The 12,170-nt window shown below is 44.7% G+C and overlaps 1 protein-coding gene across 2 annotated transcripts in view; it reads left to right on the plus strand.

Annotated features, from left to right (window-relative positions):
- The first annotated feature begins 2,251 nt into the window (after positions 1–2,251).
- Positions 2,252–12,170, plus strand: part of LOC138772604 (ankyrin repeat and sterile alpha motif domain-containing protein 1B-like) — a 108,179-nt gene continuing 98,260 nt past the window's right edge. For both annotated transcript variants that reach the window (XM_069953134.1, XM_069953168.1), the window contains exon 1: positions 2,252–2,286. The gene's annotated coding sequence lies outside the window, so the exon portion shown is untranslated. The remainder of the gene's footprint in view (positions 2,287–12,170) is intronic.

Below are 12,170 nucleotides of genomic sequence, written 5' to 3' on the forward strand. Positions count from 1 at the left end.
AACCTTAGTCACCAGTAATCGAATGCCGATTGATCAGACTAGACTAGAGCATGCAGATCTCTAATGGCCACCTAATGCACAGTGTATCCGGGAATGTTCCAAGTTGGGCAAATGTTTTGTTTCTGCATGGCAAACAGTGAATGTCCATCTCTAAAGCAGGCCATACTATACCATACCTCCCAACCGTCCTGGATCCAGCGGGACAGTCCCGGTTTTGAGGTGATGTCCCGCTGTCCCGGAAGGGCCCCCATGTGTCCCGCTGTCCCCCACCCCGGCGTTCGCACCGGCAGCTGCAGCTCTTATACTGTGAGTGCTCCTAATGAGAGCTCACAGCGACACCTACTGGCCGGGCGTATGTCCCTCCTGACACCGCTCCCGACGCTGAGGAGGTGATGCACAAGCTTCTGGTGCAGGCTTCCTCTTCCAGCCCCGCGGTGCCCGCACTCCTCTCCTGATTGGCACAGATGATGTGAGAAGAATGTGGGCACCGTGGAGCTGGAAAAGGAAGCCCATAGTTGCCAACAGTATAACCCGGTAAGCCCCGCCCCCTGCGCCCACCGCGCAGCTAACTAACCAGCAGAGTACACAGGGAGAGAGGAGGAGAGACGCCATGGACAACTAGAAATATGGTGAGACTGATCCATTATACTTACCATATTTCTAGTTGTCCATGGCGTCTCTCCTCCTCTCTCCCTGTGTACTTTGCTGGTTAGTTAGCGCTGCGGTGGGTGCCGGGGGCGGGGCTTACCAGGTCATACTGTTGGCAACTACGGGAGCCTGCACCAGAAGCTCCACGAGATTGGGTATTAAGGGGCATACTAAGAAGGTACTAAGGGGCATACTAAGAGGGGTACTAAGGGGCATACTAAGGGGGTATTAAGGGGCATACTAAGGGGGGTACTAAGGGCATACTAAGGAGCATACTAAGGGGGTACTAAAGGGAATACTGAGAAGGTACTAAGGGTATACTAGGGGCATACTAAGGGGAATACTAAGAAGGTACTAAGGGGCATACTAAGAAGGTACTAAGGGGGGTACTAAGGGGATAATAAGAGGCATTCAACATAGGGGCATACTAAATACCATGTGGGGGCTAAAAATGAGGGGTTATAATATGTGGGGGCTACAAAAGGGGCTATACTATGTGCTTTTGGGGGTCTCCTGCACAGGAATGGGGCCTATACTATATAGGGGCTGCTACGGGGGAGGGCTATACTCTATGGGGACTGCTGCACAGGGGGAGGGGAAAGATGGCAAGGAACACAAAACTGAAGCAGAAAAGACGTCCCCTGTGAGTCACCGAATACCTGCAATACAATCACCTATAAGGTCTGCAGGTGTACAGTCTCATCTACCGCTATATGGTGACTGCTGAGGGAGAGTACTGGTCTTTGTATAGTGTAAGTTATGTAGTAATGGTATAAGGGGGGGATAACTCACTATGTGGTGAAGATCTGGTGATAATATTTGTTTCTTATGTAATGGTAGCAGGTGATGCGGTTATGAGGGGCGTGTCTGGGGGGCGTGGCTACGGGGCGTGGCACATTGCCGTGACTGTCCCTCTTTCCTCTGCGCAAAAGTTGGGAGGTATGCTATACCATAGCAGTTGGCCATATGCTCCAGCTCCTACTGTACATATGTATGTTCTGCTTCATAACAAGCCACAGATATTCACATATGGTGCAATACTTTAAAAGGGGTTTTCATAAAATTGAAGAAAAAAAAAAACCACAAAAAAAACTATACTTACCTACTCCTATTTCCCTGCAACTCCTATTTGGCTCCTTCTGGCCTTTTGATCTGTCATCTTCCCGCAGGACATGCCCTGCTCAACCAATCGCTGGCCATAGTGGTGTCACGGCTGGGGATTGGCTGAGCCGACAGGTCTTGCTCTGTGTACTCATCTGGAAACAAGACAGATCAGGGGATCGAAAGGAGCCAAACGGTACCTGCAGGGGACCAGGGGTTAGGTAAGTATGTTTTTCTTTTAGTTTTTTCTTAATGGCCCCAGCAGCAGGCCTGGCGTCAGCACAGGGCTTACCTGGGCAAGTGACTGGGCCCACAGTGTCTCTAGGGGCCCAGAGAGGAAGAGGGGCCTGGTGTTCTAATGTTCATCCCGCTAACTGTAGCGCAGGGTGAGCAGGCTGAACATCAGAAGACAAGAGATGGAGCAGGACCTGCACAGAGAGAGAAAAGAGTGAAGGACCTGATCACATGACCATAAGGTCCTCAACCTCACAGTGTGAAGAGCAGCCAGCCAGAGAGGAAGAGGGAGAAGACTGAGCTGTAAGTGCTGTGTGCATCAGGGTCTGAGTGTGTCTGCGTCAGTTAGTGCCAGCGATTATGCATAGTGTGTTGATTATTGGTCCATAGGGGATGAATGAGGGGCCCGCTGAGGCTCTGCCGCCCGGGGGCCTGTAAAAACCTGGAGCCGGCCCTGCCCAGCAGCATATGAATTTTTTGTGAAACGCCAAATTAAGTTAAAGGGGTTATCCAGCGCTACAAAAACATGGCCACTTTTCCCCCTCTCTTGTCTCCAGATTGGGTGGGGTTTCAACCTCAGTTCCATTGAAGTAAATGGAGCTTAATTGCAAACCACACCTGAACTGGAGACAACAGTAGGGGGAAAAGTGGCCATGTTTTTGTAGCGCTGGATAACCCCTTTAAGGATGGGTAGGCTTTCTGGGGGACATTGACGACCGGCACACTATGAACAAAAATCTGCCTATAATGTAGCAGGCGTATCGGAAAACCTAAATTTACCGCTAAAGACTTTTAATCCTAGAATATTCTAAAGCTATTAGTTATTTATGTGCAAAAAAAAAAAAAAGTAATCCATTTTTTTGTCTGTGACAGCAGGGCCGCCCGCACCTCCGCAGAAAAGTATTTTACACAAAATTAGTGGGGACCAAGGAAGAGGTTATAAATAGACTGACCACCTATGGCTTCTGATAATAGAATCTCCGCCTTTTCCTTACTTGCAGTTTAATTTGTTTTGCTCTAGGCTCCTGGACTTGGAAAATTCTCACACAGAATAATCTGTGGCCAAGCTGCAAGCTATAGAGCGTGAAGCAGGAAATGCTGTTACGGCGCACGTCTTATTGAGGGTCACCATACAGTGTTATCATAGAAGCCTTGTATAGTGGGGGGTTCACTTTTAAGCCTTTGTTTAAAATTTTAAAGGGGTACTCTGAAGGAAAAAAAAGTTTTAAATCAACTGGTGTAAGAAAGTTATAGAGATTTGTAAATTACTTCTATTTAGTTCCAGTACATATCAGCTGCTGTATGTCCTGCAGGAAGGGGTGTATTCTTTCCTGTCTAACACAGTGCTCTCTGCTGCCACCTCTGTCCAGAAAAGTAGCAAATCCCCATAGAAAACCTCTCCTGCTCTGAACAGTTCCTGACATGGACAGAGGTGGCAGCAGAGAGCACTGTGTCAGACTACTAGAAAGAATGCACTAATTCCTGCAGAGCATACAGCAGCTATTAAGTACTGGAAGACAAGTTTTTTAATAGAAGTAATTTACAAATCTATATAACTATATGACACCAGGTTTAAAACCCTTTTTTTCTCTGGAGTATTCTTATACTCCAAATACAGATAAAATCTACATGAAATTTCATATGTACGTCACAGTTAAACTCATCCATCATTCCCTTCTTGTTCAGTGTCTGTGTGGAGCTTACATAAATATACCACTTAAATGGGGGGCATTTTAAAGGGATTGCATCTGATCAGTGGGGGACCAACTGCTGACCCCCCCCCCCCCCCCCCCCCGATCATCTGAAATGGGGCCGCTCCATTGAAGTAAATAGAGCATAAAGGGGTAGTGCGGCGCTAAACAATTATTCACTAAATAACACACATTACAAAGTTATACAACTTTGTAATGTATATTATGTATGTGAATGGCCCCCTTCCCCGTGTTCCCCCCACCCATGCTAGACCCGGAAGTGTCGTGTCGGCCCCCCTCTGCCGCGTCATCAGCTGCTCAGCCGCGATTGGCTGAGCACAGTTATGACGCAGCAGAGGGGGGCCGGCACGAGGGACGGTCAGAGCCGTTCGGCCGGCCACCCAAAGATGACATCATTGTCATAAGATGGCGGACGGGGGTCGACACGAATCAGAGTATAGAGCACTACACCTCCGGGTCTGGTGTGGGTGGGGGGGAAACACGGGGAAGGGGGCCATTCACATACATAACATACATTACAAAGTTGTATAACTTTGTAATGTGTGTTATTTAGTGAATAACTGTTCAGCGCCGCACTACCCCTTTAAGCTCTATTCACTTCAATGGAACAGAGTTGCAAAACTTGCACCCAAACTGGAGACAAGAGAGGAGCTGTGTCTGGAAGAAAGTGGCCATGTTTTTCTAATGCTGGATGACCCCTTTAATACTAAGCTGAGACTTCCTGTTCTGTCAGCGACGATAAGGAGGTGGCCGTGAAAGGTAAGCATTACAGCAAAATGTAGAGAAGGCAAAAGCTAAAGCTCACAGCTCGGCCTCCCTGTGGAATGGGGTCATAAAGCATGCTTTCAAATGTGTCCCATACAAAGATATTCATTGTGTCTATGTCCATGAGGCTTGCTGTAAAGCATATCACTGAACGATGGGCAAACAGGGACCGATGCGCTGTATCACTTCCAGGAACAGCTTTACACACTGTTGTATGTTTTTATTGGTAAACATGTGGAATACAGTTCTTCATCCGCATGACAGCCCACATTCCGCACAAGGTAGCAAGGCAAACTCCCACTGTCTATATTTCTGGCGCCTAAAATCCAGTAGTAAAAATAGGGCACCCTAGAAGAGACGCGGAACAAGTAGCTGTAAATAATGGCCCCTTCTGCCAGTCAGACGCTACAGACGCCGTAACACCAGTGTCGTCGCCCCCCCTCCCCTCTTCATCTGCAACTATATTAGCGCGGGCGATCAATCTTCTTGGCAAATTCTCTTCCTTTGTCCTTCCCGTGGCTAAATCGTCTCTTACAACCCATTCACTGACTATCCTCCCTAATGCAGTGCTTAAATGTAGACGTGAAACGGGGCGACGGCCATCATTCGTCCGCAGGAGTCGGCTATTATTATTTTATTTTTGCGATTTATGGATTTATTTTTAAATCTACATTTTAACTAGACGCCGGATTTGTGCAGCGCGGCTGATGTGTCTGCAGCGAGCAAACCGTGAAGGTCACCGTAAATTATACCGCGCCACTCTGGGCAAGGTGCATTAAACCGCATTTTATCTCCACCGTATATTTTCATTTATTGTTCCGAATGGCAAATAGCGGCTTTTCTTTCCTGATCTCACGGGAAATAACATCCATGTGAAGGAGGAGATATATTAGGTAAACAGATAAAGAAACTCAATTTTCAGGCTTATCACAATAAACCGCGGTTTATGAATGGCGGCCAGATCGCTCTGACCGGCTGCTATTATGCAGACTTTATGTATGGAGATGTAGGGCTGAGGACGATGGATTTAAAGGGGTGTTCTGATTTGTGGGGAAACATGGTAGTAAGAATTCAATTTACCTGCAGCGCCACCACAGGTGAAATGAGGAATTACACAACATGCATTCAAATCAATGGGTTGTCTGTTTAATGCAGGACAGGTCAGGTCCTCCAGAGGGAGAGACGCTCTTTGTAACAAGGAGGTTGGAACCCTATAACCCTCTTGTATGACCACAAAGTTTCCAGACTGTCAATGTGTACCTGTGAACACAGCGATCAGTCGAGGACTGGAAAAACAGCTGATCGCATCCTTTAAAATGTATTGCTGTCGGCCACACATCTCCCTGTGTAAACAGGAGATGTGCGGCTGATAGCAAAAGGAAAATTGACAGCACCGATATGTATGTATCTATGTTGCCAGTTTCCAGATTATAAAAGCAGTGCATACTTACCTTCTGTGCTGCTGTGTGATCTGTCATCCTACTCTCCCACCACCGCTATATCTACAGGTTGCCGCCTCCTTCAGAATGATTAACAGCCAGAGTGGCCTGAAGATACAGCAGTGGCCAGAGAGCAGGATGCCAGATCATACAGCAACGCTGATAGTAAGTATGTATTGCTGTGTGATCTGTAAACTGACAGCACAAATATGTACATACTTGTACTGTCAGTTTCCATGGACGCACGAACAATCCTTGTCCAGCCGATTGATTAATTGTGCTGTGTAAAGGCAATGCAAACAAGCAAGCACCGATCTCGCTTATTGGCACTCACTTGTGTCCTTAAAAGGACCCTTAAAGGGGTAGTTCACCAGAAAATTTTTTATTTGTAATTAACTGATGCCGGACATTTGTAATTTACTACTAGTAAAAAGTTTCCAGTCTTCCAGTACTTATCAGTTGCTGCATGTCCTGCAGGAAGTGGTGTATTCCAGCCTGACACAGTGCTCTCTGCTGCCACCTCTGTCCATGTCAGGAACTGTCCCGAACAGTAGCAAATCCCCATAGAAAACCTCTCCTGCTCTCCAGATTGGAAAGAATACACCGCTTCCTGCGGGACATACAGCAGCTGATAAGTACTGGAAGACTTGAGATTTTTAAATAGAAATGAATTACAAATCTCTGGCACTTGCTGGGACCAGTTGATTTGAATTTTTTTTTTTTTTTTTTGGTGAACAACTCCTCTAAGGCCCTTTTACACAGACTGATTATTGTGCAATAAATCGTTATATTGTTCGAATCTGATAATCTGCTGTAAACACGGCAACGATCAAATGATGAATGAGAAATCGTTCCTGTGTCGTTGATCGCATCTTTCGAGCTGACCTCAAAATCATTGTTAATCCTTCGCTATTTTTTCAGTCTAAACACTTGTCATCCGGTTGTTCGCAGGGATCAGTATATATTGCGGTTGTTCGCAGGGATCAGTATATATTGTGGTTGTTTGCAGGGATCAGTATATATTGCGATTGTTTGCAGGGATCAGTATATATTAGGGTTGTTTGCAGGGATCAGTATATATTGTGGTTGTTCGCAGGGATCAGAATATATTGCGGTTGTTTGCAGGGATCAGTATATATTGCGGTTGTTTGCAGGGATCAGTATATATTGTGGTTGTTCGCAGGGATTAGTATATATTGCGGTTGTTTGCAGGGATCAGTATATATTGCGGTTGTTTGCAGGGATCAGTATATATTGTGGTTGTATGCAGGGATCAGTATATATTGTGGTTGTATGCAGGGATCAGTATATATTGCGGTTGTTTGCAGGGATCAGTATATATTGCGGTTGTATGCAGGGATCAGTATATATCGCAATTGTTCGCAGGAATCAGTATATATGCGGTTGTTTGCAGGGATCAGTATATATTGTGGTTGTTTGCAGGGATCAGTATATATTGTGGTTGTTTGCAGGGATCAGTATATATCACGGTTGTTCGCAGGGATCAGTATATATTGTGGTTGTATGCAGGGATCAGTATATATTGCGGTTGTTTGCAGGGATCAGTATATATTGCGGTTGTTCGCAGGGATCAGAATATATTGCGGTTGTTTGCAGGGATCAGTATATATTGCGGTTGTTTGCAGGGATCAGTATATATTACCGATTATGGGTAGCAACGTGTATTTGTACTCCAGAGCTAAACTCAAAATTCTGCAGGCTTCAGTTCTGGAATCTCACTTCATTTACTGCTGGCTCTATGGCTACACAGAGCCTTTTCTAGTGATTCTAGAACATATACACATATACATCACACACTTTGCAGTCATTTGATGTAACTAAGGAAATCTAAGTGCCACAGTACCAATCATGAGATACAACTTGTATTATACTCAAGAGCTGAACTCACAATTCTGCAAGCATCAGAGCTGGAATCTCCCAGCATTCCCTGCAGGCTCAGAGCCTTTTTTTGTGATTCTAGAATATGTAGTCACGTATACGCCAGAAACTTTACAGTCATCTGATATAGGGAAATCTAATGTTAACCATATTAGGGAGGGTGTTTGTCGACAACATGCTGACTGTTTCCGGTGACGAACGAATGCTGCTCTGAAGTATAATACAAGCTGTTAATTACGTTAGTAATGTATGTAGGCATTCTATGTGTTCTGTCTATATATGTCACCACATAGTGACTATATGATATGTAGGGGGAGATTTATCAAACATGGTGTAAAGTGAAACTGGCTCAGTTGCCCCTAGCAACCAATCAGATTCCACCTTTCTTTCCTCACAGACTCTTTGGAAAATGAAAGGTGGAATCTGATTGGTTGCTAGGGGAAACTGGGCCTGTTTCACTTTACACCATGTGTGATAAATCTCCCCCTGTATACAATATAAAATCCTGCCTGCAGCTTATACCATACAACTTCTCCATCCCTCCTCTTAGTAATGGCCGCCATCACAGTGTCATTAGGCCTCTTCCCGAATCGTGTTTTTTTTTTTTGCTCCAAGCTTATTATGTTCCTCATTAACTGCGCTTGTCATTCTAATTAACCAAAGCTTTTCTTTCCCCATCTAATCTTTCATTTGTGTTTTACACCTTCAGACGACTTTAGTTGGGTGACTCGCATGCGCCTTCCTCTGCCTTTTTCTATATATATATTCCTTCTTCTTTGTAGGGGTCGCCTGGTGACGCCATTGAGGCTTTTAATCACTTGGTTGGAATGTCTATACGTCCTTGTTTCTAAGGGATGTGACACAAAGATGCAACGTCCTCAGGATAGGCCGTCAATGATAAATCTCCCTCCCAGCATCCTCTGTGGTGGGAGAGGGTGACCACCATGGCCTCTTCAAATAACTGGTTGCCAACTGATGGACTTCTCTGAGAATAGGCCCTCAGTTTAAAAGGCTGGATAAAAATTTTCCAGGCAAAACCGATCGATAGCCTATCCACAGAATAGCTTATCAATCACTGATCGCCAGGGACCCTCATCGATCAGCTGTTGGGCGCCTGCTCTATACAGAAAACAGGACAGGAAGCAGTTGCCTCCATTCTCACAGCCTTCTTTCTGGTATTGGCTAGACACTAAGCGAGTAAAAAGCTTTATAGATAAAATTACCAATGAGATGACTCTGCTGATTCTGCCCCAGTCTACACAGAAAAGCTAAAAAGTAAAAGCTGTAATATCTCAATATATTTTTATAGAGCTAGTAAATTTATACTTTATTTTGGTGCATGTTACTCTAAAACAGTTGCTTATCCACCATACCATATTTACCATTTGTGCCATCCATTTCTGGAGGCTGTTTTGCCACGTATTTCTACTTATGTGTTTCACATGCTGGGAAGCGCCATATTTATTATGAGATGTGTATGTATGTATGTTAAGGCTTTCCCTCCCCTCTAAAACCCCCCACCCATTTTTTTAAAATTAAATATTTGCTGTCACATTTGTGCCATGATGTGCCATGTGCCAATTTAGAAATTTTAAACTTTTGCATTTTTTAGAATTTAGAAAAAAAAAAAAAAAAAAGTGACAATAAACGTTAGCAGGATTTAGATGGTGACCTTCCACGGACTGATAGATTTACAATAACTGACACCACTGATGGCTGATGGGCATACATTGGTTGGTGAAGAATTAACTTTTTGGCTCAAAGGCAACCAAAAGATGCACAGAATATATCAATGGGCTCAGCGTACTCCTGTCTGTGTTATCTATATACTGGTATCACCTGTCACTGTACTCCCGTCTGTGTTATCTATATACTGGTATCACCTATCAGTGTACTCCTGTCTGTTATCTATATACTGGTGTCATCTGTCACTGTACTCCTGTCTGTGTTATCTATATACTGGTGTCACCTGTCACTGTACTCCTGTCTGTTATCTATATACTGGTATCACCTATCAGTGTACTCCTGTCTGTTATCTATATACTGGTGTCACCTGTCACTGTACTCCTGTCTGTGTTATCTATATACTGGTGTCACCTGTCACTGTACTCCTGTCTGTGTTATCTGTATACTGGTGTCACCTGTCACTGTACTCCTGTCTGTGTTATCTATATACTGGTGTCACCTGTTACTGTACTCCTGTCTGTGTTATCTATATACTGGTGTCACCTGTCACTGTACTCCTGTCTGTTATCTATATACTGGTATCACCTGTCACTGTACTCCCGTCTGTGTTATCTATATACTGGTATCACCTATCAGTGTACTCCTGTCTGTTATCTATATACTGGTGTCATCTGTCACTGTACTCATGTCTGTGTTATCTATATACTGGTGTCACCTGTCACTGTACTCCTGTCTGTGTTATCTATATACTGGTGTCACCTGTTACTGTACTCCTGTCTGTGTTATCTATATACTGGTGTCACCTGTCACTGTACTCCCGTCTGTGTTATCTATATACTGGTATCACCTATCAGTGTACTCCTGTCTGTTATCTATATACTGGTGTCATCTGTCACTGTACTCCTGTCTGTGTTATCTATATACTGGAGTCACCTGTCACTGTACTCCTGTCTGTGTTATCTATATACTGGTGTCACCTGTCACTGTACTCCTGTCTGTGTTATCTATATACTGGTGTCACCTGTCACTGTACTCCTGTCTGTGTTATCTATATACTGGTGTCACCTGTCACTGTACTCCTGTCTGTGTTATCTATATACTGGTGTCACCTGTCACTGTACTCCTGTCTGTGTTATCTATATACTGGTGTCACCTGTCACTGTACTCCTGTCTGTGTTGTGTTATCTATATACTGGTGTCACTTGTCACTGTAGTCATGTCTGTGTTATCTACTGTATATACTGGTGTCACTGTACTCCAGTCTGTTATCTATATACTGGTGTCATTGAACTCCTGTCTGTGTTATCTATTTACTGGTGTCACTGTACTCCTGTCTGTTATCTATATACTGGTGTCATTGAACTCCTGTCTGTGTTATCTATATACTGGTGTCAGCTGTCACTTTACCCCTGTCTGTGTTATCTATATACTGGTGTCACCTGTCACTCCACTCATGTCTGTGTAATCTATATACTGGTGTGACCTGTCACTGTACTCCTGTCTGTGTAATCTAAATACTGGTGTCACCGGTAACTGTACTCCTGTCTGTTTTATCTATATACTGGTGCCATCTGTCACAGTACTCTTGTCTATGTTATCAATGAAGGCCATGCTTGGCCGAATCGCATCACCTGTCACTGTGGTCCTGTCTGTGTTATCTATATAATGGTGTCATCTGTCACTATTCTCCTGTCTGTGATGATAAGGAGGAGACTGCTGGGAATGCGTAACTTAAACAATAGATGATCAATTGATTTAAACAATACGTAATTTCTGGATGACACATTCCCTTTAATGCCCCTATTCCACAGGTCGTTTAGAGGAGCAAACGAGCGCTCTCAGCGCTCGTTTGCTCCTCGTTCCCCGCTCGCTGCCGCCGCTATTCAACGCGGCTGCAGCAAGCGGGTGAGTGCGGGAGGGGCGGCGGGGAGCTCTGGGGGGGGCTGCCCGGGGGATGGCTGATCGTCCGGGCAGCCCATAGGATACAGCAGCGTCTGCTGCCGATGCTCCTATTCAACGGAGCGACGGCAGCAGATTGTTGTTATATCAGTCGCTTGTTTTTCAACATGTTGAAAAACAAGCGACTGCAACGATCAGCTGACATGAACGATGTTGGCTGATCGTTGCACTCTATTCCACCGGACGATTATCGTCCGTAGCGGCCGATATCGGCCGAATACAAACGATAATCGTTCCGTGGAATAGGGCCTTAAGAAATAAACAAGAAAGACCCCTGGAGGTTACGTTGTGGCCTACAAGTGGCTGGGACCTGACCCATGTGGCAGCCAATGTCACCATGTAGCCCCGGCCTAAGGGCCCTATTCCACCGGACAATTATCGTTTGCATAATCGTTAACGATTAACGATCTCAAACGACCGCTATTGCGAAAGACCTGAAAACGTTCACTCATTTCCATGGAACGATAATCGTTACTTATGATCGTAATTGCGATCGTTTTTCTTCGCTATTGCGTTCATATCTATTGCAAACGACCGAACGATGTCTTATTCAATACGAACAATTTGCGAACGTTTTGCTAACGAGCAACGATAAAAATAGGTCCAGGTCTTATAAAGCGATCAACGATTTCTCGTTCGGTCGTTAATTGTTAACTACATTTCAACCGAACGATTATCGTTTAGATTCGAACGATTTAACGATAATCTGAATGATAATCGTCCGGTG

The sequence above is a fragment of the Dendropsophus ebraccatus genome, chromosome 1 (genome assembly GCF_027789765.1).
Source record: "Dendropsophus ebraccatus isolate aDenEbr1 chromosome 1, aDenEbr1.pat, whole genome shotgun sequence".
Classification (NCBI taxonomy): Eukaryota; Metazoa; Chordata; class Amphibia; order Anura; family Hylidae; genus Dendropsophus; species Dendropsophus ebraccatus.